This window comes from Nothobranchius furzeri, chromosome 1 (assembly GCF_043380555.1).
Source record: "Nothobranchius furzeri strain GRZ-AD chromosome 1, NfurGRZ-RIMD1, whole genome shotgun sequence".
Taxonomy (NCBI): Eukaryota; Metazoa; Chordata; class Actinopteri; order Cyprinodontiformes; family Nothobranchiidae; genus Nothobranchius; species Nothobranchius furzeri.
Genome location: NC_091741.1, coordinates 40,889,377 through 40,913,237, shown reverse-complemented (window position 1 = coordinate 40,913,237; position 23,861 = coordinate 40,889,377). Strand labels below are relative to the sequence as shown.

Below are 23,861 nucleotides of genomic sequence, written 5' to 3'. Positions count from 1 at the left end.
TTCTTCTAGTCAGAAATTCGGAGTTCCGAGGAGAAAGCGAACGCACCAGTAGCGAAACGGAAGCTAACATATCAAGCTAACGTTATCTTAAACATTTTATTTACCTACCGGAGCAGATTAAGATGAGGATGTCTCACTTAGATCGTTGTCGCTGGTTTCATCATCACCCAGTTACCCATCACATTTAGTGAAGTGGACCCAAGCTTTAGCGTGTGTTCTTTCTACCATGCTGCTCTGTTTACAACTGGCTCGCAGCGACCGACGTAACGCTCTTGCGCATGCGCAGCTGTCTAGGCAAATTCTCGTTATGAAGGATGGGTACCGAAACGAGGCACCGTTTCAATTGACGTGAATCGGTGCTCAGTCGGTACTATGGAATTCGGTCGGTACCTTAAAGTGCATGTCAAGTGTGCCTCAGAGTCTTACCCCACCCACGTATCAATTTTGAAAACTGCAACATTAGTAGGCGTTGCCTGGAGGACCGAGAGGGCGGAGCCGTGGCAGTGACGAAGAGACGGCTAACTAGACGAAGCTAGCTCCCTTCACTCTGAGCAGTCATTAGAAGTGGAGGACGTTTCTCCCCCTCCTTACCCAGACACTCGAGAAGAAAGGGACCAAGTCTATTTGGAGGAGACAAGCGGACATGAGCCTTATTGTTTTGAGCTTGTGAGTTGCCTGAAATTACTGGAACCGACCCAACAGACCCATCTCTGAACGTAAGTAGCCGTTAGCCATAGCATTGGATTAGCTGCAGGGTTTGTCTCCATGGCCCTAAAAAGCTAGTATTCAGCATGTTTTAGAGATTTATCTGCATCAACACACCTGGTTTTAATCAGCAACAAACAGCTGAGCTGCTTAACAGCTTATCTAACCTGTTAAAGCAGGAAAATCCACTGAAACGTGCTGGATAGCAGCTCTCCAGGAGATCTAGGCTCAAGCTAGTCTGCTGCATAAAGTTATGAAAATATCCCATGAGAAAATTATTCTGTAATGTGTTCAGCCCATTAAAACTGCCCTGATTTCATTATTTATTTACTGATACTAGCTGCTCTTGGTTGCAGGTGATCCTCTGGTGTCTGCAGCTGGTCTCCTGCTGATGTCGTCGGGATCAGGAGCTTCCAGAAGAATGTGCCTTTCAATGACTCTTTCCCCCTTATTTGTTATATTAATTAAATAAATCTCAATTTATATATTTCCTGTTTTTGTTCATGTCCATAAATACTTAAACATGCTTGAAATTAAAACGAGCTTTTAACAGTGAGGTGCTAGTTTAATTCATCACAATAGAGCTAGTTAAACATGCGACAATGTGATAATTCAATTAATGTAATTTATAAATATCCATTAAAATATCAAAACTGGAATCAAAATGAGATATTTGGCAGCACAAAAAACTTGTCAAACACAATATTTATTATAATAATTGTAGGCAGACAGGAGACAGAGCTGATGGAGGTTCTCAGTCATCAAAGGATGGCTGAAGGCGTTCCAGGAACAGGAGATGTGGTGTTGTCTCTTCTCTCTCTATTCTGCCAGATGAGCTGGTAGGTTACAGGTGTGTGAGGACATCCTCATGCTGTCATAACCAGATGACAGGAGTTATCAGGTGATCAGCCAGGCTAATGATGAGATGCAGAAAGAAAACAAATCATGCAGAAAGAAAACAAATCCAGGACAGTGTACAGTAATAAAAATAATATGTGGTGTTGCTTACCTTATGTGCTCTTATTGAGTATTAACGTGTGCCTGCCTCATGGTGTAGAGTCCATATTTTGCTGAGTGTCCTGCAGTAATGCAGGTTATTAGTTAATTTACTTTTGATAGCAAAAACAAAATATTTAATTTAAAAGTTATTTACCAGGTGAATCAGCTCACACGTCACCACCTGGTGGTGACCACCAAGTGTCACAGGGCCAGAATCAGTAGCCTCCTTCATGATGTAATCACATACTTATTTAATTGTTAATATCTTAAAAATTCAGAAATGTTTTAATTTTTTTTTACCTTGAACAGTTCACTGAGCTTGCACTGTCACTGAGGTGGAAGCTGGAATCAACAGCAGACACCTCACACCGTGGTCTTTTCAGGAGGTGTGGATGCTCTGGGACTTTCTGGAAGATGAATTTCCATCATGGTCCCTGTGTCACAAGACACTGAGGCTGTGAGCTCTATAAAAACAAAGAAGCAGCACATTTATAAATGTTTAAAAGAGCATAAAATCACTTGTAACAATCTGTAAAACAAATTAAAACTAGAAGGTAATAAAATGTTTACATAGAAGATTATTAAAAATAATTCACCTTTGCTACGGGTAACACCACGTCAGCCTGGACAAGTGCATTCTTGCAGATTACTAAATCAGTCTGACAGCCAGTGTCTTGGGTAGATTTAGCCTGAAAAAAAATAGAAGCACATTGATGTTTATAAAGTCAGATAAAATACAAAAGAAACTGTCCCATATAGGCGCTTTATAACATTCCTAGTGTGTGATGTTATTATAAAGTAAAAGTCAGTCACATATGATGTGGAGACCCTGAAATGCGACCTCCTGAACAGAATTCCTCACGGAACCGGGTCACGCTGTGCTAGATTTCACGCTGTAATGCTGTCTGTCAACTAGTGCTGCGTCAGTTTAGAGTCACTGTTGCTGAATTACCGACTGACACAAAAACAACCCGAATTTTCTCTGAGCCTGACAGTCAGGTGGACCGTTTTGTCGGCCAGGGCTTCGAGATATGTTCCGATTCGCCGCTGATTCTACCCTTACATCCCGTTCCACATTTTGTGAACTTGACAAAATAGCCCGAAGGCAGTGCAGACTGATATTAGCTAAATGGAGTGAACCACGTCTCTCAAACTTTGCATTTAGGTAGGAAATTGTCTTTAGAAGATGTTAAAACTTTCATTTAGCTTACTCACCTCAGACTGTAGCCCGTCATGGTGGGGGAGCAGAGTCGGTGGGCTGCATCTAAATCGCGGAAGAGCCACGGTGGGCACAGCCTCCCTCTTGGAACGGAGACGTGCAGAATCGCGGGTAAAATGCTGGTTGCAAACTACAGCACCAGGCGGGAGCTGAATCTTTTCCAGACACGCAACCACTGGCGCCTAATTTCTAAGTCCAGCGGAAAGGAGTGCAACCCGACAGAGCTCCGCAACCATACTACACTACACCATCTCACCATGCTAACACGATATGGAGCACTAAACCCGAACTACTTTCCTAATTACACTAACAGCCAAACAGTAACTAAACTACAATATCCAACAGCCAAGCTAACACTAAATAAGTATGTATAACACTAAAAGCTATGCTAAAGACTAGGATATGCTAATGCTATACGCTAATGCTGAACTACGGCTAGCCTCCTACACTCTCATGCAAATCCAACTCCCAACTCGCCACAAGGCGTGGCCGAGACTCCCGATGCTTTTATAACGTTGACACAGAGCTGCTACGTAGTACTCTACTGGATTACGTAGTATCTTACTCTTTAGCCATTGGCTAAAATTTATTCAAAATGAGTCAAATTCTATGTTTTAAGCTGAAGGTGGAGCTATACTGTGGTATTTAGGCAGAATTTTTAATTTTTTAAGAAAATGCACCAAAATGCTAAAATAATGAATACACACATTTAAAACACTATTAGACACTCATTTATACAGTTCATCAGCAAAAAAAAGTTAATTTAGACGTTACTTGCTCTTTAAGAAGTACCAAATTTGGTACCTAACGCTACATACGCCTACAGCTCTCTTACAGGCATGCATGAAATCAGAGTCAATCATCCTTCATAACTCATTTCCTGTTAGTTTATATTTAGTTTGAACCACATCCAATCTCATATAAATGTGCATATTTTACATTTTAATTAGCATTCTAGTGGCTGATCCTACATTGTAGAACCCTCTTTATTATTTTTACCTGGTTGTGTGTGTTTGTACGTTAGCTAAAAATGGCTACGATCCCACTGCTGGTTAAATTGCATCAACTCTGACCCACACATGACCTTTTTTTATGACAGTATGAACAGTTTTAAAGAAGACCGTGGAGTGGCAGAGGAGTTAAGTGGGGAGGGTGTCGGCCCTAGAGCACAACGGCCATTCTGGGATTCTCCAGAACGTAATATTCACATTTATCTTGACAACAATCAATCAGTCAATCAATCAAATTTTATTTAAATAGCGCCTTCTACTACCTTTGCAGGAGCCCAAGGCGCTGAACATAACCACACCATAAAAATAAAACAAAAGAACAGGTAAAGAAAAAGGGTTAAAAAGGGCCAAAACAGAATAAAATTACATAAAATGGTAGAAGTGAGCCTTCAGGTGACTTTTAAAAACCTCCAGCGATGGCGACGGCTTCACAGCAAGCAACAACTGTGTGATGGAGGGGTAGGAGACTGGTGTAAAGCAGGAGGGGAACTTGGATAAAAACAAAAGGGTCATCTGGGGCAGCAGTGGCTCAGGAGGTAGAGCGGGTGGTTGCAGGTTTGATCCTGGCTCCGACCAGAGAATGCTGCCATTGTGTCCTTGGGCAAGACACTTGACCCACCTTGCCTGCTGGTGTTGGCTGGAGGGACTGGTGGCGCCTGTGCTCGGCAGCCTCGCCTCCGTCAGTGCACCCCAATATCTTATCATCACCAGAGTGTGAATGTGTGTGTGAACGGGTGAATGACTGATTGTGTTGTGAAGCATCTTGGGGGATAAACCATAAGAAGGCGCTACACAAACACAGGCCGTTTACCATCTGGGGTTCAAACCATATCATTCAGGTATCCCATAACCTTTAACCTTTCCTTCTTTTCATCTCTTAGCTTCCTTTTACTCTCAAATTCATTTTCTTGATGAAAATGTTCTATTAGACCCATTAAGCGTGCGCATGTTGGATCTCTGATGCTGACGTAAATCTGAAACCACTCCTGGACAGAATGTGAGGAATTCCAAAACCCATCTTCTTCAGCAGAGAGCATAAAGATGATTTGCACCCACTCAGTCCCGGCTTCATGTCGCTGCTAAGATTTTACTTCGCTCCTCTCGGGCCCCCCTGGAGTTAAAGTTACATGATGAATGACGGGGTAATCAGATCAACTTTCCAATGCAGCCAGACACAGCCGCCCTTGAGACGGCACTTGAGGAAGAAATGTTTGGTGATGAGGCCAAAAGGCCAACCCAGATAAAGATGAAGTAGCTGAGGACTCAACAACAGACAACAACAGACTTGCTTCGTCTCTTAAGGACAATTCGGTCTCATGATCCGTTTAGCGCATGTGGAGCACGAAGGAGTGCAAGGTGAAGTTTGTCGGGGGTGATCAGGTTAGACGGAGATCAGCGGTGTCACTGCTCCACAGAGCCTTCATTGAGCACTTGATGGATGCTCTGTAACCAATGGAGATGGAGTGCACCCATATCCAGGGTGAGCACACAATCTTCTCAGCAGATTAACTCCCATTGATTTATGGAGATTTACTTCAGGAAAGAAAACAGCTGGCAAAAGGACAAATACCAGAAGTGGCAAGGCATAAATTCAGCAGGCTAAGAGGATGATTTTTATCACCGTGAGGTGGAAACGGGATGGGATTACGTGATTCTGAATGAGGAAGCATTTCTATCTTCTTCCGGCTCTTGGAGAGTACAGATGCTTTTTTTTCTCCTCTCCCTCCCTCCTCATCCCTCCCTCTTTGTCCTGTCTTTGCGTGCACGGCGCTTTCTGCGTTTTTTTCTGGAAATTGGAAATTATTAAACATGGATCTGGTCAGTTGATGTCTCTCAACGTGATTGACAACATTTTTTCAACGATGAGAACGGGAGAAGGGGCTCCCGGATGCTCCTCTGGGACAGAGCCAGCTGGGTATATCATGGACTCCTGGAAACAGCGGAACCTGATATGCCTCTCTCAACTGTCTGTAGAGGACTCTGAAGATGTCTGGATATTTGTTGTTTTGGTGTCGGGATTCCTGCAGTTTGGCCTGAGCGGTTACCTGGCATACCGGAAAATTAACAAGCTGTCGAGGAATATTGGCTCAATCCCGGAGCTCAGGGATGGAATGCATCGTGCTGTGAACGTACAAACTCATATAATTGTCGAGATGAGTCGTAAGCTTGGAACTTTGGCTGAGATTCAGGCTCTGGCACAGAAGGTGGATTCCATCAAGGAGAGAGTGGACGGATCAGCACGGTTCGGTATAGATTGATAATGCCATTATTGGACCTGGATGGGTTGAAGACCAACAGAACACTAAGACAGAGAGGAAATTATCTCTGTCTGTCCCCAAAACAATTTTTATCTGAATCTGGTGCCCTTGGAGCCTGTGAGTCTGAAGTGAAAACTCCCCCCTCAGAAGAAATGTGGAATGCTCCTGTCGCTATGGAAACTCTTTCTCTCTATCCCAGCCTGGGCCGGACTGTGACCGGTGAAGGCCGTGGAACCGCATCTAGGAGTCACTGTGCCCTCTAACCCATTATCTCCCTCCTCTGTCCAAACAGAGGTGATTAGCACTGCTCCATGTGGCTGCACGCACTGAAGTGAGGAGAGTCCCAACCCTACCTCCCCACCTAGTGGACACTTATGTTGTGTAATGTCTGAACTTTGTGTGCATATCTGTCTGAGGTGTTTTTTTGCATAGCAAAGCTACCCTCTCTGTTGAGGGTAACTCTGAAGTAACTTTTTTTCCCCTCCCCCTGACTCTATCCTCATATAAGCCCTCTGGATCTATTACCGTAGCGCGACTCGGGTTGCGAATGACCACAGTCACCAATTCTTGTCATGTGTCAATGTACGTATGTCTGATCTCAGAAATGTGTGTACTGAAACTCTAATTTCCCTCTGGGATTAATAAAGTATTTTTGAATTGAATTGAAATTTGATGAAGATAAATAACTATTTACACATCTGGTACTAATTCAGCTGCAGAATTTTTTTTCTGAGAGAATGTTTTTATTTGTACTTTTAACAAACTTCATTTTAAGATTTATTCACATCTTTGCAGTAATTTTCTAGGTTTTCAGTTGTAACTCAAAATTTTAAATATCTTGCAAAAGTTCATTTATTTCAGTAAATCAACTTAAACGGTGAAACTAACCAATGAGACAGACTCTTTCCATGCAAAGCCAGATACTTCAAGCCTTTATTTGGTATAAATGTGATGATTAGGGCTTACAGTTGATGAAATCCCCAAATTCAAAATCTCAGACGGTTTGAATATTGTGGAAAAGTTTAATATTCTAGACCAGGGGTGTCAAACTCAAACTCACACGGGGCCGAAATGAAAATCTGGGATGAAGTCGAGGGCCAAACTTCATATTTTTTGAAAAAGTGACGGCAAATTAGCACATTTTCTTTATCAACATTTATGCAATTTTGAACCTTTTAATTTGGAAACAAACTTATTTTTGCATTAACACTGAATGTGGAATAACCAAATTACACACGAGCAAGTCAGTTTTAAATAAAATGCATCAGCGGTATTCATTAATTGTGGTATAATCAGCATTTTTAAAATCTATTCAGGATTTATGTTTTCTTGTTTATTCATTTTTCTTATTTTTTATTCTCCTTTTTTCTCCTGTAATACGTGTCATCGCTGCTGTGACATCTAGCTTTCCCCACTGAGGAACAATAAAGGGATTTTCTATTCTATTCATCTATCTGCAGCCTTTCCACTTCCTGTTTACTGTAGGTTAAATCTTTTCTCACGGCCCAACAACAAAATAATGTAATTTTATCTTAAATGAAAATGCAACATCTCACCTGTTAACTTTCATGTTTTGGAGCAGAAAAAGAGCATAAAACCAACATATTTAAAGCTCAGTTTGTTCCACTGGTTTACTGTGATGCTCACCTGTTCCAGCCAGATACCTGCATCATGGGGTTGATCTGAGCTGAGGAGGAGACTCCTGTTGTTTTGTTCATCTTCATCATAATAATGACAACATTAGATGACAACAGTTGCTCACATAGGTTTGTGCTGATGAACATGTCTGAGCAGCTTGACCACGTTGTTGTGCGTCGGGGAGGAAAAATAAAAACTACAGCAGCCACAGAGCCAGGCTGGTTTGAGCGTGTCGCTGCTCGCTGGAGGTATATCAGCTCTGTCTGGAAGTTAGTTGGAAAACTTTCTCTTTCAGTCGTGAACACATTACTGAGCGGTAAAAATCTCAGTTTCTGGGCTTCAACGTCGGCAAATAGCTGAGTAAACTCAGCGCTGAGTGAGAGGAGTGTTTAGTTTGTCCGAGATGCGGAGCTGCAGACACCGGCAGCAGACGCTGGAAAAACCACAAAGGAGGGGGACACTTCGGCTCCGCGCCAACACTGCAAAGCATCATGGGAGTTGTAGTCGTTGCAGTAAAATTGGCCAGCGTGTCAGTTTTAATATATTTATCTCTCGAGCCACATAAAAACGCTTGTGTCTGACACGTGTGTTCTTGTCACGAGCTGCTGTAGGAGGATGTTTAGGACCCAAAATGCAGAGAACCAGATGAACCAGGCAGGAGGTAGATGATGAAAAGTAATCCTTTATTTAGGAGTAATCCAAAGGCAGGGAGCCAAAAACCAAAAAATCCAGTAATCTAAACTGAGTCATAAAAACACTAGAGGACTAGAGACGTTGGAAACACTAGATGCTAGGAACAGGAACAAGACTGACAAGAACAACAAACAAGCAACCAATGGACCGACACAAGACAGAGAAAAAAACAGGCTTATATAGACTGGGAGGATGAGGGAGATGAATTGCAGGTGCGCAGGGAGAGGAACCAGGTGAATACAATTACCAAATCAGGGAGGAGGAAGAAAACACTGGTGGGGGGAAAAACACACTAAAAACTGAAAGGCTGTAACAAAGACAAATGACCTAAGGGAAAAAGCAAAAGACCAGAAGGCATGAACATGAACCATAACTAAAATACTAAGGGGAAGCTGACACTAAAGGAAGACACTACAGCAAGAAAACTACAGGGGCGTGGCTAAGAGGGGGCCAAGAGAGCACAGGACCTGGGAGGGGAATGTCAGAGGGAAGGGTTCACACACACACACACACACACACACACACACACACACACACACACACACACACACACACACACACACACACACACACACACACACACAGAACTGGGCAAGATACACACACACACACACACACACACACACACACACACACACACTGAGCTGGGGGAACAAGAGGCTGGAGCTAATATTGGAGGGGCTGAGGATGACCAAATGATCTCCCGACCAGAGGGAAGGAAATGAAGGCCTAAAAAACAGGAAACACATAAATGAGACGCAGACAAAGGACACATGAGGGCGCTATGAAACACAAAAGGAGAACCAGGAGTGGGAACTGGAGGGGTTGGGGAACAAAGGGACACAGAACAAGACTGTTCTAGACTCAACGTGTCACACTCCAATCAGCTGATGAATCCAGAACACCTGAAATGGGTTCCTGAGCCTTTAGACGGTCTCTCAGTCTGAGCTGGGTCACTGACATAAATGGACTTTTGCACCATTTTCTCATTTTTGGAGTTTTGTCCGAATTGTGTCACCATTCAAGTCCCTGAACTGTTTGCATGTCCTCTCTGTTCTGCACCAAATCTCAACCATGTTCACCTATGAGCTGAGGTCCCCGTGATTTGGGCTCTCCCTGCAACTTGGCTCTGATGTCACATCAGTCACGCATCATGCAGACCAGCTCACATTTAGCCAAACAAAAGAAGAAGACTGTTGATAATAAACAACTTGATGGATTTAGTGCAGATTTCGGAAACTAGTCATCACATCTAAAACTTGATGGCTGCTACAGTTACACAAAAATGGCTACAACTCTTTAAATGGTGGTATCCGAGGGTGATTAACATCACGTATCTGCTTGAACTTCGGAGAAAAAAAAAGCTTAAACACATTTGTTATTGTTTGTGATGAAACAAAAACAAAACACTTACCTTCTCTCCCTCTGTAGGATTTTTGTCTGGATGATATTTCAAGGCTAGCTTGCGATAGGCCTTTTTCAGTTCGTCTGGGGTTGCATTAGGCTTCTCACCAAGTGTGTCGTAAAAGCCTGTTTCCTTAACCATGTTTGACTTTGACAGATATTTCTGTTAAATTAAAAGTAGAATCAGATCCACTTTAGCTGCTGCAGAATGCTAAAATAAAGAAAATGGTGGTCATTAAGTTAAGTCATGGTTATTTTCCAAGCCAGGATACAACAAAAGCAACAAAATGCAACAACATTAGGTTTTAATGTCCATAAGTACAAGGACCAACATTCATGGGAATAAATGTTAACAAGAAGATTAATCACTAGGCAGCGAGGCACCAGTGAGTAAACAGACTTGATCGTTATGAGTGAAACGGTTTTCATGTCAAGTATTCATTTAATACTTTTTTTTCAGGAAGGTATTAACAAACCTTTCTTCAGTAATGGGAGGGCTGAATAATTAATCCACAGAGAGGACGCTGATCAATCTAGATTATCTGTAAAAGCTGAAGCCAAGGGGCGATAGATGAGTGAGAAAACAATACAGGGTTTGGATGAAAAGAGCATTTGATTTCTGCTTCCTGTATATTTCACACCATTAACTTCCATCCATTAAAGTGAAATATCTGATGTAGCTGAGCGTTAATGCAACTCCCATGACAGTGTTTTCATTGTTTCAGCCACAAAGTTTGAATTTGTGCCACAAAACAACTTTTCTACAGGTGCTGCATTTTGTACACAACGAAAATGAAAAGTGGTTAAACTGTGTTTTCACAGTGCACAAAATAAATGGTGTTTGTGTTTCTACCCGGTCCAGGCAAGTCAGGACGAGTCCAGGCAAGTCGCTTTACTGCATCAGTTCCCTTTAAGGCAGTGGTTCCTAACCAGGGTCCGGGAACCCCAAGGGGGTCCCCTCAAGTTAGCAAAAGGTCCCCCATAATTTTGTCTTTGCAGAGGTTGCAAGGTTATCAAGATTTTATTTGTAAAATTTACATTTATAAAATCTCAATAACACACCCTGCAGTAAAGTCAACCTCTGAATGAAAGTTGTAACTCTGTATGTCTGTATAAAGATTGTAAATGATTCAGTTTACTGTGTGTGCGTGTGTGTGTGTGTGTGTGTGCGTGCGTGCGTGCGTGCGTGCGTGCGTGTGTGTGTGTGTGTGTGTGTGCGTGCGTGTGTGTGTGTGTGTGTGTGTGTGTGTGTGTGTGTGTGTGTGTGTGTGTGTGTGTGTGTGTGTGTGTGTGTGTGCGTGTCAGATTTGGGGATCCTGGCTTGGTTTGAACATGGCAAGGAGGTCCTCAAGGAAAAAGGCTTAGGAACCGCTTTATCTGATTATTATTGTAGTACACGCAAATTATGTCAAGTTTTTATGAACATTGTGGAATTACATTGATTCACAAGGTTTTAAAATTGTTGATAACTATTAATTAAATTCAAGTTTATTTATATAGCGCCAAATCACGACAAGAGACGTCTCAAGGCACTTTACATAATAAACATTCCAATCCAGGTCAGTTCATTAAGCCGATCAGTAAAATGTTTCCTATATAAGGAACCCAGCAAATTGCATCAAGTCACTGACAAGTGTCAGTGACTTTACGGCAATCCTCATACTAAGCAAGCATAAAGCGACAGTGGAGAGGAAAACTCCCTTTTAACAGGAAGAAACCTCCAGAGAATCCTGGCTCAGTATAAGCAGCCATCCTCCACGACTCACTGGGGATCGAGAAGACAGACAGACACACACACACACACACACACGCACGCACGCACGCACACACGCACGCACGCACGCACGCACGCACACACACACACACACACACAAACACATATCCACACTCACAACATATATACCAAGTAATGTGTCTATAGTTACATTGTGATTTCTTAGTAGATATTCTATTTGGCGAGAGATAAACTTTATTGTATTTATCCTAGTGAATCTATTGTTAAACGGGTAAACTAGTAGTAGCACATCCAACGTCAAGGAAAGTAAAAAGTTATTATCAGGAGAGGGAGAATGTTTAAGTGGTTAGCAGCAGTGTGCTAGACGATGGCCCCCTCCATGAGGCCACCACAACTCAGCAGAACATCATTGTAGCTTCTTCTGGGGAGAAAAACACTTAGAGAAAAAATAAAGTTAACAGCTGAAATAGCAGGAAATAATACAGTTAAAGAGCAGATTGTAGAAGAAAGTAGTCGAGTGTGGAAAGTGGTCAGTGTGTCCTCCAGCAGTCTAAGCCTATAGCAGCATAACTACAGAGATAACTCTGGATAATCTATCCTATTTAGATGAAGGCATGTTGGAGGCAGGGCAAGGGAGAACCGTCTTAAGTGTCCTTAAAGTTAGAACAAAGGGCTGAGTATGGAGGCGGTGTCTGTAATGCATTACATAATAGGGTTACGCAGTTGTTAATAATCCTAACCCTAACTGGAGGAGAAAATGGCAGGCGGCAGGTTTTGGAGTCTTACTTCCTGATATCTGGACATCTCGCCTCTGATTGGCTAAAAGCAGCGTGACTCATACCACTGACTTTGAGTGCTCGTAATGTTTTATCTCCATAAATACTATATACCTGGAGTAGTCCTGCTGTGTGGTGGAGTTGCTAATGCTAACAGTTAGCTTCTACTAGCCAAGATGTTGTTAAACCAACAACAGACTATTTTCTATCAGAAGCTAATGCAGGAAATAGGGGTGGAAGACAGTTTTCATGTTCAACCTGCATGTTAAACTCAGAGTCATCATTTATAAAAATAATATGTAAAAAATTGTTTCTCAGTGAACTTGCTCTTTAACATAAAATCATGAAGGAGAAGAAAGTGTTTAGTTTAAAGATGCATCCAACTTGTTAGTTGTAATTTTAGAGTTGCATCATTTGTTTTAAGCTCATATCAAAGTGTTGCAGAATAGTTTATTATTTCAATTATTTATTTAGCACGTTTTTTTGTCAGTTTAGTTTTTCTGCAGCATTTTTATCTACTTTTTTTGTTTCTACAACAAACTCACTCTGCTTTGTACTTAGTGAAATCTGAGATCTTCACGGCCTGCCACAAAAAGGAGAGAGTGGATGAAAGAAATAACCTCACGCAGACGTTAGGTTGAAAATGTTTTACAGGTGAACATAAACGATCCATAAATGACCAGAAAATGCATTCAAAAACATTTAGAAAAGCCTGATTTACCACACGCATGCATGTGTGTCTAGTTTCAGACCGTGTAACAGCCCAGAACCTCAACTCAGACATCTCAAAGGAACCCATTTGAGTTCTGTCTCTCTCCAGTAAAGCCTCGTGTGGCGTTTTCTTCCGTGGCTGCAGCCTTGTAGATGCAGCTGCAGCTGCATTTAGATGTGCCTGTCTGGGCCCTGTGTGTAATATTATTACACGGCTACCGCTCGACAGATGTGCACCTTGCTCCGTCTGACGCGTTTCTGCTGAGATAGACAGAAAGATGCACCCCTTCTCCACCACCCCTCCACACCTAGTTGACGGGACCGGAACTTTCCTGTGTTTCACCAGGGTGGGCCCTGCTTGACTCATGGGGCTGAGTGAGAAGGGTCATGACCTGCGCTGCGAAGCGCTTCCTGTTGCTGTTTAGGGGGTCTTTCAAGACATGCAACGATCACAAGAGGAGCTGGTGGGTAACATCCGGTTTGAGGCGATGCTGCACCAATAAAAAACATGCATCAGCGGAGCAGTAGCTGGAACGGCAGAGAAAGACGACGGTAAAACACGATTATTTACTGCTCTGAGAGATGCAGCGAGAAACATGTTCACCATACGAGGAGAGAGGATGTTCAGCGAGGAGCACGAGGCAGCTGCAGCCTGGTGGTTTTATGGGCTCTCAACAGCGGCACATACACAGTTTATTCAAACTTAGCTACTTCAAGACATAATTTAATATTTGATTTATGATTGGGAAGTTTTTAAATGAATAATACAAACATAAAACAGCAGACACGTAAGCAGAAAGAAAGCAATAATCAAGTTATGCAATCATATCTATTTTTATTTCGGCGTTGACAGATGCCTGGTCTAGCATTGTTCTGCAGTTACAGTTTTAGCCATCGCTGAAGTTGGTCAGGACATGCAAATGAGAGGTGTTGTGTCTAAGATTATGACCTGTTTCACCAGCAACTTTTACGAAACAACGCCGTCAATTTGCTGCAACACCGAGGCGGCATCAGGGAGTCTCAGGTTGTTTATAAGTGGTCAGACTATGGCGGTAATGTTGCGCAATCGTATCCTTTTTACAAAACATTATGCGACGGCAGCATGAAGGGGGTATGGGGGCGGTCTCTGCACTGCTGCGGACGTCCGTTTATCGTGGACATGACTTGCTTTTAATTGTAATCGAAGGCGCGTTCGTTACGTTTTTTTTAAGAAGTCGCTGCTATAGTTTTCTGTCCTCCACAGTCACTATGCAGGTGATCTGAGCTCTAACGAAGAAAAACTCCAGATTACCATCTCAGCTGATTCTATTTACAAAAGCCAGACCAGCCGTCCTACCCAGAAATCCAAACCTCATGACCGTTGGTGAGGGTTGGTATTCAGACAGGCCAGCTCATCGTAGGCCTGGACGATATGCTGTCCAACAAATGATTGACGATAAACGATATTATTGTCTACATTATCGAGACCAAAATAACCACTTTTGTCATGTCAATATAATAATAATGCAAGTACACCCTTTAAAATGCAACAATTTAAACCTTTATTTAACATTGGAATGTCCAGAACCAGAACTTCTAAATAAATAAATAAAACAATAAAACAGAATAAAATAAAAAAAGGTCTTTCACTCTGTTAGAAAAATATTGCACCAAAAACAATAAAGTGAACCCCGTCTCTCTAAAACTATTAATACAATGGCTCATCTAGTGTCAACCAGAGGGCTTTATATAAAACCCTAAATGCAGTTTTGTCGAGTGATTACTCTCCTACGGTTGCAATCACAGATGATCTCTGCTCCCAATTTTTAAGTTTTTTCCTTGATAAAGTCTCCAATATTAGGAGTCTAATCATTTCCCCTGGAGAGGTTCTGCTACCTGCATCTGTTTGTACCGGACGCTTTGACCATTTTGAGCCGATCACACTGCCTGCCTTGGAGAGATTAATATCTTCCATGAAGCCATCAGGCTGTCCTGATGACATTGTACCAGCCAGACTCTTCCAGGAGGTTCTTCCAGTGGTAGCCCCTCATGTGCTCAACATTATTAACTCCAGCCTTGTTTCGGGAATTATACCCTCTGTTTTTAAACATGCCGTGCTTCAACCACTACTGAAAAAATCAGGCCTAGACCCAACTGACCTCGGGAACTTTCGCCCCATTTCAAAGCTCCCCTTCTTGTCAAAAGTGATGGAAAAGGTGGTTTATAATCAAATTATGCCACATCTGAACAATTTTGGGGTCTTGGATAAATTCCAGTCTGGTTTTAGACAATATCACAGCACAGAATCCGCTCACATCAGGGTTTTTAATGACATTATTTTAGCCACTGATTCCGGTTCCCATGTTGCCCTGGTAATGTTGGACCTCTCAGCTGCATTTGACACAGTTGACCATGACATTTTATTGTCCCGCCTTGAGAATTTGGTCGGTATTAAGGGATCCGCGCTTGACTGGTTCTGCTCCTACTTTGATAACAGGTCTATTAGAGTTAGAATGGACGACTGTTCATCTCCCTCTGCTGCTCTTCCTTGGGGCGTTCCACAGGGGTCTATCCTCTGCCCCCTTTTATTTAGCATTTATATTATTCCACTGGGACTAATCTTCAGGAAGTTTAACATTAACTTTCATCTTTATGCGGACGACTGCCAGATTTATGTTCCATTGAAGGCTTTTACCTCCATCCAGCTGCTCCTTGACTGCCTGAGTGAGGTTAAGGACTGGCTGTCAGCAAATTTTCTGCTCCTGAATGATTTTAAGACCGAGTTTATTGTTTTTACTCCTAATGGCTTGTCTTCCTCCGCTCCTGATTTTTCTGCTCTTCCTTTTAAAATTAGTCAAACAATTGTTAATCTTGGAATTAAAATGGATGTGGCTCTAAAAATGGACCCTCACGTTAATCAAATGGTTAAATCATGTTTTTATCAGCTGAGACGTCTTTCCAAACTAAAACCCATTCTGAATCGGCGCCACCTCGAGACAACCATTCACGCTTTCATCACCTCAAGGTTGGACTACTCCAATGCATTTCTGTTTGGCATTTCAAAAGCCGCATTATCTCGCCTTCAGCTGATACAAAATGCGACAGCAAGATTTCTGACCAATACTGGCCGTCGGCAGCACATCACTCCCATTTTAGCAAGACTTCACTGGCTTCCTGTGCACTACCGTATACGTTTTAAAATTTTATTGTTTGTTTTTAAGGCACTGAATGGCTTAGCACCACCCTACATATCCGAGTTACTCACTCCTTATGTGCCAGGCAGGACTCTCCGTTCAGGTGACCTACACCTATTAAAGATTCCCCGTCAACGCTGCAAAACCCGTGGTGAACGAGCTTTTTCTGTCTGCGCTCCAAAACTCTGGAATGATCTCCCGCTGCATATCAGACTCTCCTCCTCCATTGGGGTTTTTAAGTCTCACTTAAAGACTTACTTTTATTCTCTTGCTTTTACTACCTAGCTATTTTATCGATGGTTTATTTACACTGTTCTTTTACTGATTTTATTGACTTCTCATTGTTGGTTCTTTGTGTTTTGCTCTAGTTGTTTTATTCTTTTATATTCTTCTTTTAACCTTATATGTTTTTACCCCTGTACAGCACTTTGGTCAGCTCACATGCTGTTTTTAAATGTGCTTTATCAAATAAATGGAATGGAATGGAAACAACCAAAACCGCACTTCAGTAAAGATGATGATGATAGAATAGTACATTTCTTAACCTCGATATATTGAGTCTGGAAAAATATTGAGCTCATTTATTGTACGATTAATTGATTTATTGATTGTCGTCCCAGCCCTAGCTCATTGGGAGCTTTGTCTTTCAGCTGACCTCCTTCTTTACCACAACAGACAAGAGCAACCACACCCTAACTAGAAAATTCCTGAAGACATTTCAGAAAGGACACGCGGCTTGGCACAAGATAGCTGCCATGTGGTATAAAGGCCAAATAATGATGGTTGGTAAACATTGGGTAAACAACCCAAAATATTTATATTTAGGTGATTTGGGGGTGAAAATCTTGAGAAAATTATATTGGGTGTTGTTAGAGTGAACAACTCATACTCATGATATTCGGTGCTGTAGCAATTAAAACATATTAGTTATGACCAATAAGATGTGATGATTCCAGATGTAACGGAATGAAATGACTGTTTTCCACCAAAAGTCGTTTCCCCCTCTCCTCTGACACAGAACTAGTCTGCATGAGATATGGCCTCAAGGTCTTATGCATTTGTTATAAAACTGCTTCTTTTTAGCTCAACAGAAGAATGAAGAATGGACTCTCTCCTTTTAATACATCAAAGAACTCTATTTTTAACAAGCTAATCAAACAAAGTTCTCTCCCCCTTAGTGTTCGACAGGCCCCAGAACTGGGTCGATTTAAGTTGGTACTGAAGGCCTTCTTTTATCATTTAGCTTTTGTTCAATGATCTAGCTTTTAGTGTTTTTACATTTTATTGTGACTGTATTTTATTGTTGTTTCTTTTACAAATTTTTAGATTTGACCTCTTACCTCCTATATGACTTTATCTGTTTTTATCTTGGGGTTTGTCCTTTTTACTGTTCAGCACTTTGCTCAGCTGTCATGCTGTTTTTAAATGTGCTTTAGAAATAAACATGGTATGGTATGGTATGGTATGGTATGGTATGGTATGGTATGTCTTGTCTTCTGTATGTAACACACACTGAACAGAACCTTCTGGATTTAGAAGGCCAAATAGAAAGTGGATTCATGCTGTAGATCAAAGGTCACTATGTTGGTGAATATATAGGGTTAAAATTGACCCATTTGGTACGTTACAACTTCCCCCTTTCCAAGGTCACGGGGTCATGGCAGAAGACCACGAGGCGTTGGACAATCTTAGAGACCCTGAGGACTCAGCAGAGGAAGACAGAGTTAGTTCTCAGGCACTGACGCATCAGGAGTGAGGAAAAGCAACCCCCCACACAGAAGAATAGTCAATAGATATCCCAACAGTTATAGTTAGTGTGTGAAAAATCCCAAAATTGTGATATTTGGGTAATGCTGGTGAAAACCCCAAATACAGATGTTTGGGTGATGTTGGGGTGAAAACCCGACAATCATGATATTTGGGTGACACTAGGGTAAAAAAAATCATGAGAAACATTAATGTAAATAATAAAGGTTGTTAATGTCGAATACTCCCCAGGTGCATAACAATAAGGGCCCTATTTGCTGAAGCAGGTCCCTAAATAAAAAAGTGATTAATGTTGAAAATTCAACAACTCGAAAATTAAAACATTCCTGAAGACATTTTAAAAAGGGACCTGCCACCTGGCACAAGACATCCATCCATTGTCTGAACCCGCTTTGTCCACGTAGGGTTGCGCGGGGGGGGGGGGGGGGGCTGGGGCTGGTGCCTATCTCCAGCGGTCAATGGGCAATCAGGCGGGGTACACCCTGGACAGAGAGCCACTCTGTTGCAGCTGGACCACACAGTTTTTATGCAAATGTAAAAAATGCTACACACTCAAAATTTTAAAGAATAGTTCAATCTGCCAGAAAATGGGACCTTTTTTATGTTTTTTGCTAATTTTTTCATCATGGTAAATCAGATCACTTAGAAAAGTAATAGCACACCTGCCACTGCAGAGCCGCTCATTTTGATGTATAATTTGTGGGGGTGCACGCTGCCGTTTGAGCCGCATAAAAAAAATAATAAAGGCAATTAATATGAAAACCCTACCAGGTGCATAACAACAAGGGCCCTGCTTGCTGCAGCAGCAGGTGTCTTGATTACTGAAGACAAGACCCCAATCTACTGGTCCATCTCTGCTCCTTTCCATCATCACTCATAAACGACTCCTCCGTTTGATACAAAGTGACTCGGATGATTAAAGATACAAAGACAAGATGTTTTCCTCCACCTTCATTAAGTTTCTCCACATGTTAAAACAGGAACTCGCTTTCTGGTACATCCATTTCTACGGTCTTTCCACATGCAGTTCAAAAACAACGTGAAATTGGACATTGCATTTTCTAATCATCTGGAGAAGAACATCTTACTTCTTGAGCCCCAGGTTGTTATAAAAGTCCAGTATTGTTTTGCTTATTTAACAACCATGAGGTCAGAAGGAATTAGCTTATAACGAGTGTTGGAAAAGTACTCAAGACCGTATTTTGGCCCTTTTAGGGGGTGTCTATCTCCTCTGACCTTCTTATGGCCCACTGACAACTGTCATACATTGATTTAGGATTATTTTAAAATCAGGAGCTGTCGAGGTTTGATGAGACGAGGATGGGATATCCACACCCCCGGAGGCCTTGTAAATCACGACAGTTTACAGCAGAGAGGGGGAGGAAACTGCCCCGTGCTCTCCTCCAACAGCCCCATCCGTAATCTCACCACTTCCTCTCCTTCGCTCCTTTGCCAGGGCTCACGCCGTAATGCATTTTCTGTAACTAACAGCCGTTGTTTCCCGATTGACACGCTCCCATCCCAATCTCCTGGAATGTGTGTTTATACGTGTGTGTGTGTGTGTGTGTGTGTGTGTGTGTGTGTGACAAGACGGGGTTTTGGGGTTTAAAGCTTTCTGCTGGCCAGGGCGCTCAGGAAATATAAAGTAGACTGACCTAAAAAGGTCTGGAATTGCAGTTAATGCTAACACCAACTGTCCTACATCACCATTTACCACCCGTTCCTCCCCCAAAAGGGTCTTCACCCCGTGACTGCAGCCCTCACAGCCAGGCGGGGTGCTGCAACGTGGGCCTCCTGCTTCCGTCACGCTTGCCCCCTCGCTCTCTGGAAACACATGAGTGTCAAGTCCTCTCGTGCTGGCAAAGTCCAGCCCCTTTCAACAGCTTTTACTCCATTTAATTAGCCATGTCCCTCTATCTGCGCGTATGGGGGCATGACAAGCCGACTGAGCACGGGATGGCACACGGAGAGCGTTTTGGCAGCCCGTCAGAGGGCAATCAATTCACAGCCTTCTCCCGCCGTCACATCCTTCACAACACTTCCTGACAGGTATGAGTCAACGAGCTTGTGTTTTCCGCAACGTTTAGTGGAGCTGACTAGGAGGTCAAACCTCTCAGAGAGGTGAAGCAGCTTTTTGGAAGGATTCGCCAACATAGTGAAGAGAGCGTTGACCATAAAATTCACCTGCAGCCCAACGCCGTAAACACTGTCCTATGTGTAAGGTGTTAAAAAAAACTTGTTACAGCAATTTTATCCTTCTAATAGCTGTGGTTTATGTAAGAGGTCAGTTATTTGTTAAAGGGGCATTATGGAAGTTTGACAGCCAAAACATGTATAGAAATAATAAATGTCTTCTTCATACATTCTCCTGCAATGCCCTGGTCCTGTAGAATGAGCCCTGGCATTTTTACTGTGATTGCCTGTTTTTCTGTAAAATCACAGAAAAAGAGAGATGCTCGGGTCGAGCAGGCTGCTTCATGCGCGTTCACGCTCAGGCATAGCCCGTAGCATTTGCTATCAGTAGCTTTAGCAGCAGAGAGAGAGGCAGTGCCACTTTGTCGCTGTTCCTAACGCCTAGTGACAAAGCTAGCTACATTTCTGAGGACCCTTAGCTACTTTCTGTAGAACTTTCTTCTAGATATTTCCTGCAAATTAGCAACAAAATAGCCATTTTCGCTTCGAACCGTTCTTTGGTTTGACGTTGTTTCAGCTGTCATCAAGGATATAAAAGTTACAGATACTGTGAATGTTACTAGAGTGTAGCTCACCTTGTAAGATGTCTGACTCTCATGCAGAAGATCTGGGTTTGATTCTGGATGTGAACATAGTTCATTTAGAGTTTCTTTTTTACATTAATGGTATATTTTTTACAGTAAGATGCCCGAATGGCATTGAATTCACAGATAAAAAAGATGTGGGTTCAACTTTCATTTTGTAACAACTTTTCAAGCAAGGGAAGGGAATGATCTGAGCATGCAGGAGGACTGACCCATCATAAACCTTTGTCGGCTGTGCTGAAGAGAAAGCTACAGAACCAAATTATTTAATTAATTAGCTGCGCGTTTTCCTGTCCTCTGTCCTCCGGGCCACACACACACACACACACACACACACACACACACACACACACACAAGGGACTGTCTCAGCTGTTATTTTCATTAAGGAGTGTGCACGTACAGCATGCGCGCCTTGTGCACGAGCTTACTCTTGAAGCTGCCGTTACGCTTTTGGCCTGAGGGGGCAATCGCGAGCATAAAAATTCAAAAGTCCGTAAAGTCCCTTTAAGCAAAAATATGTTTTCTGAATACTCATTTCAAATTTCATTTGTTAGAAATTGGGATCGTGAGTTAATTTATACCAAATCCCTTCTCAAGCATTATAAAATTTCACTCAGATTTCCCAGATGTAACATGTTTAAAAAAAAACAACACAATCTCTTTTAAAGGGCCTATATGATGCAAAATCCACTTTTTAAAGTTTTTGACCATATTTTATCATTACTTCCTCGTGCATTTTCATGTCTCAGCTGCTTCTTTCATTCAGCTCTGTAATGTTTTGCTAAGCTAAAGCAGTCAGCTGTATGGGGTTGTTGCTGCATCATCGCAGCTGTCTCCTTCCTGTCCAGGTAGCCTCGGGCCCAGATACCTCCTCCCATGGACTGTAAACACTAACACCCAGTCTCTCTGCGTAGCTAGAGGGGAGTTGAATCTCCACAGTTGTGAAGAAGTGATTTATTTCTTAGTCTGAACTTCAAATAATGCCTTGTCCAGTTTTCCAGAAATGGTTGAATTTTATCTTCAGGAGCTCTCAGCGATCAAATCAGACTGTGAACATGATTTCAGGGACTGCTAGTTAATCCACCATTAGTACCAGAGTGGGTTTTCAGACTTAATACTTCTTCGGATGGACGATGGATAAGTCAGAGCAGTGAATAGCTGCTAGCTTAATGGCTATAAAGTGTGTGCTTGCTTGCACACGACTCCAGGACTGACAATTCTCCTGGGGGGTACTTGGCAATCACCGAGTGGGCAGGGTTTCATCTAAATCTAAATACAAGGGTCTTATGTCTTGGTGGAAGGAATGGCTCAAGAAAATAACTTATATTTCATAAAAATGACGCCTCAATAGTGCCAAGATTGATATGTCATCATATACTGTACCTATCTTTGCTCTGGAATGTGTAAAATAGCATGATGCATGCCCTCTAATGAGATTTTAGATTTTAGGGGAAGGCGTGCAGCTTTGTTTACCATCGCACATTTCATACACAGAGGCAATTCAATCTGAAAAATCATGATTAGCCCTAATCTTATAGGCCAGTGGTCACCTGTGGTGTACAAGTCTTTAGATTAGTGGGGGGTGGAGGGTCACGTTCATGAGAAAATCCGTTAATCGCTGCAAAATATCAATTTTATTTTTTACACTTGCAGTTTGAAACAAATCACGTTTTATTTCTGTTGCTTAAAACAATAATACAGGGTGGCCATTTATATGGATACACCTTAATAAAATGGGAATGGTCGGTGATATTCGTCCTGTTTGTGGCACATCAGTATATGTGAGGGGGCAAACTTTTCAAGATGGGTGACCATCGTGACCATTTTGAAGTCGGCCTTCTTGAATCCAACTTTTGGTTTTTTTCAATAGGAAGAGGGTCATGTGACACATCAAACTTCACACTCCAAAGCACTTTACACTACGGTGAATCGTTCATCCATTCAACTTCAGCTACCCTGGGGCAAGGCTGCTGGAGACAGGCACCAACGCTCCCTCTGTCCACCACCATCAGGAGATGAGGGTGAAGCGTCTTGCCCAACAACACTAGGAGCCTGGAGAAGAACCAGAGGTTGAACCAGCACCCCACTGGTGACAGGGAAAGTTCCTAACCCCTGAGCCACCATCACACCAAACTCCCCTCAGATGACAGCGCTGTCTACCTTTTCCTTAAGCCTAAGCCGCCATCAGGAGTACGTTCTTTTCACCACTTTAACCACACTACAACTTACTAAAAAGGCTTTTTTAGATGTGTAAACGTCATAAAGACAACATTCAAGGACTGTAGAACTTACTAAAAGGCCGATGAGCACATTGATGTAGACGTGACTGTGTCATTTTGGTTTTTAGGTCACGTTTGGCAAAATGTTTCACAGATTTTCGCTCAACAAAATGCATTCCAGCTCACGACTCACAATTACGGAGTAAAATACTTTTCACTGCAGCTAAAATGGCCCTTCAAGGTTTGATGAGCAGCTACAATTCATGCAATTGGGCCATGCTGCCGAGTATTGTTATTTTTAAAAGATCACATGAAAAAAGCAAAGCCTTCGAAGGATGCTTTGAATGAACTTACCAACGCACCATGAAGCCCCACAGCCACTGATCAAAAGAAACACATAGTAACGCAAACAGTCCCTGCTCTCATTGACAGTCCTGACGTATTCCTTTAATCATTGTGTTTAAAAGAAACAGCAACAGTGGCAAGATTGAAAAATAACCTCTATCGTTCAAATAGCTCTGGAATCCCGTCTCCCATGACCCTCTCTGCTGCTGCAAAGGCGGCGAAGCCTCCTGAGTGTTTTTAGTAGAACAGATCTGGGCTGACCCCTGCGGGGGGGGGATCACCAGCGGCCCTCTGCAGGTTGTCGTAGGGCATCAGAGCGCTACAGCCATGGGTTTAAAGGTTGAAGGGTGTGTGAGGCAGCCTATGACCCCTGATTTGGCTCAGCTCTTGTGGGGTGAAACCCCTACATGACCCGGCTCATCGAGTCCACA

At 42.5% G+C, this 23,861-nt stretch overlaps 2 long non-coding RNA genes across 4 annotated transcripts; one reads left to right on the top strand and one right to left on the bottom strand.

Annotated features, from left to right (window-relative positions):
- Nucleotides 1-413: 413 nt before the first annotated feature.
- LOC139066101 (uncharacterized) lies at nucleotides 414-1,192 on the top strand. The gene is made up of 2 exons (XR_011519074.1): nucleotides 414-716; nucleotides 1,062-1,192. It is a non-coding gene; the product is annotated as an uncharacterized lncRNA (long non-coding RNA).
- Nucleotides 1,193-1,447: 255 nt separating this feature from the next.
- Nucleotides 1,448-3,687, bottom strand: LOC139066100 (uncharacterized). Of its 3 annotated transcripts, XR_011519072.1 has the most exons (4): nucleotides 2,920-3,687; nucleotides 2,301-2,393; nucleotides 1,715-2,168; nucleotides 1,448-1,619 (listed from the first exon to the last, which is right to left on the bottom strand). It is a non-coding gene; the product is annotated as an uncharacterized lncRNA (long non-coding RNA). The 3 variants fall into 3 exon arrangements; XR_011519071.1 differs by lacking the exon at nucleotides 2,920-3,687 and having other exon boundaries at nucleotides 2,301-2,696; XR_011519073.1 differs by lacking the exon at nucleotides 2,920-3,687 and having other exon boundaries at nucleotides 1,512-1,576; nucleotides 2,301-2,696.
- Nucleotides 3,688-23,861: the final 20,174 nt, after the last annotated feature.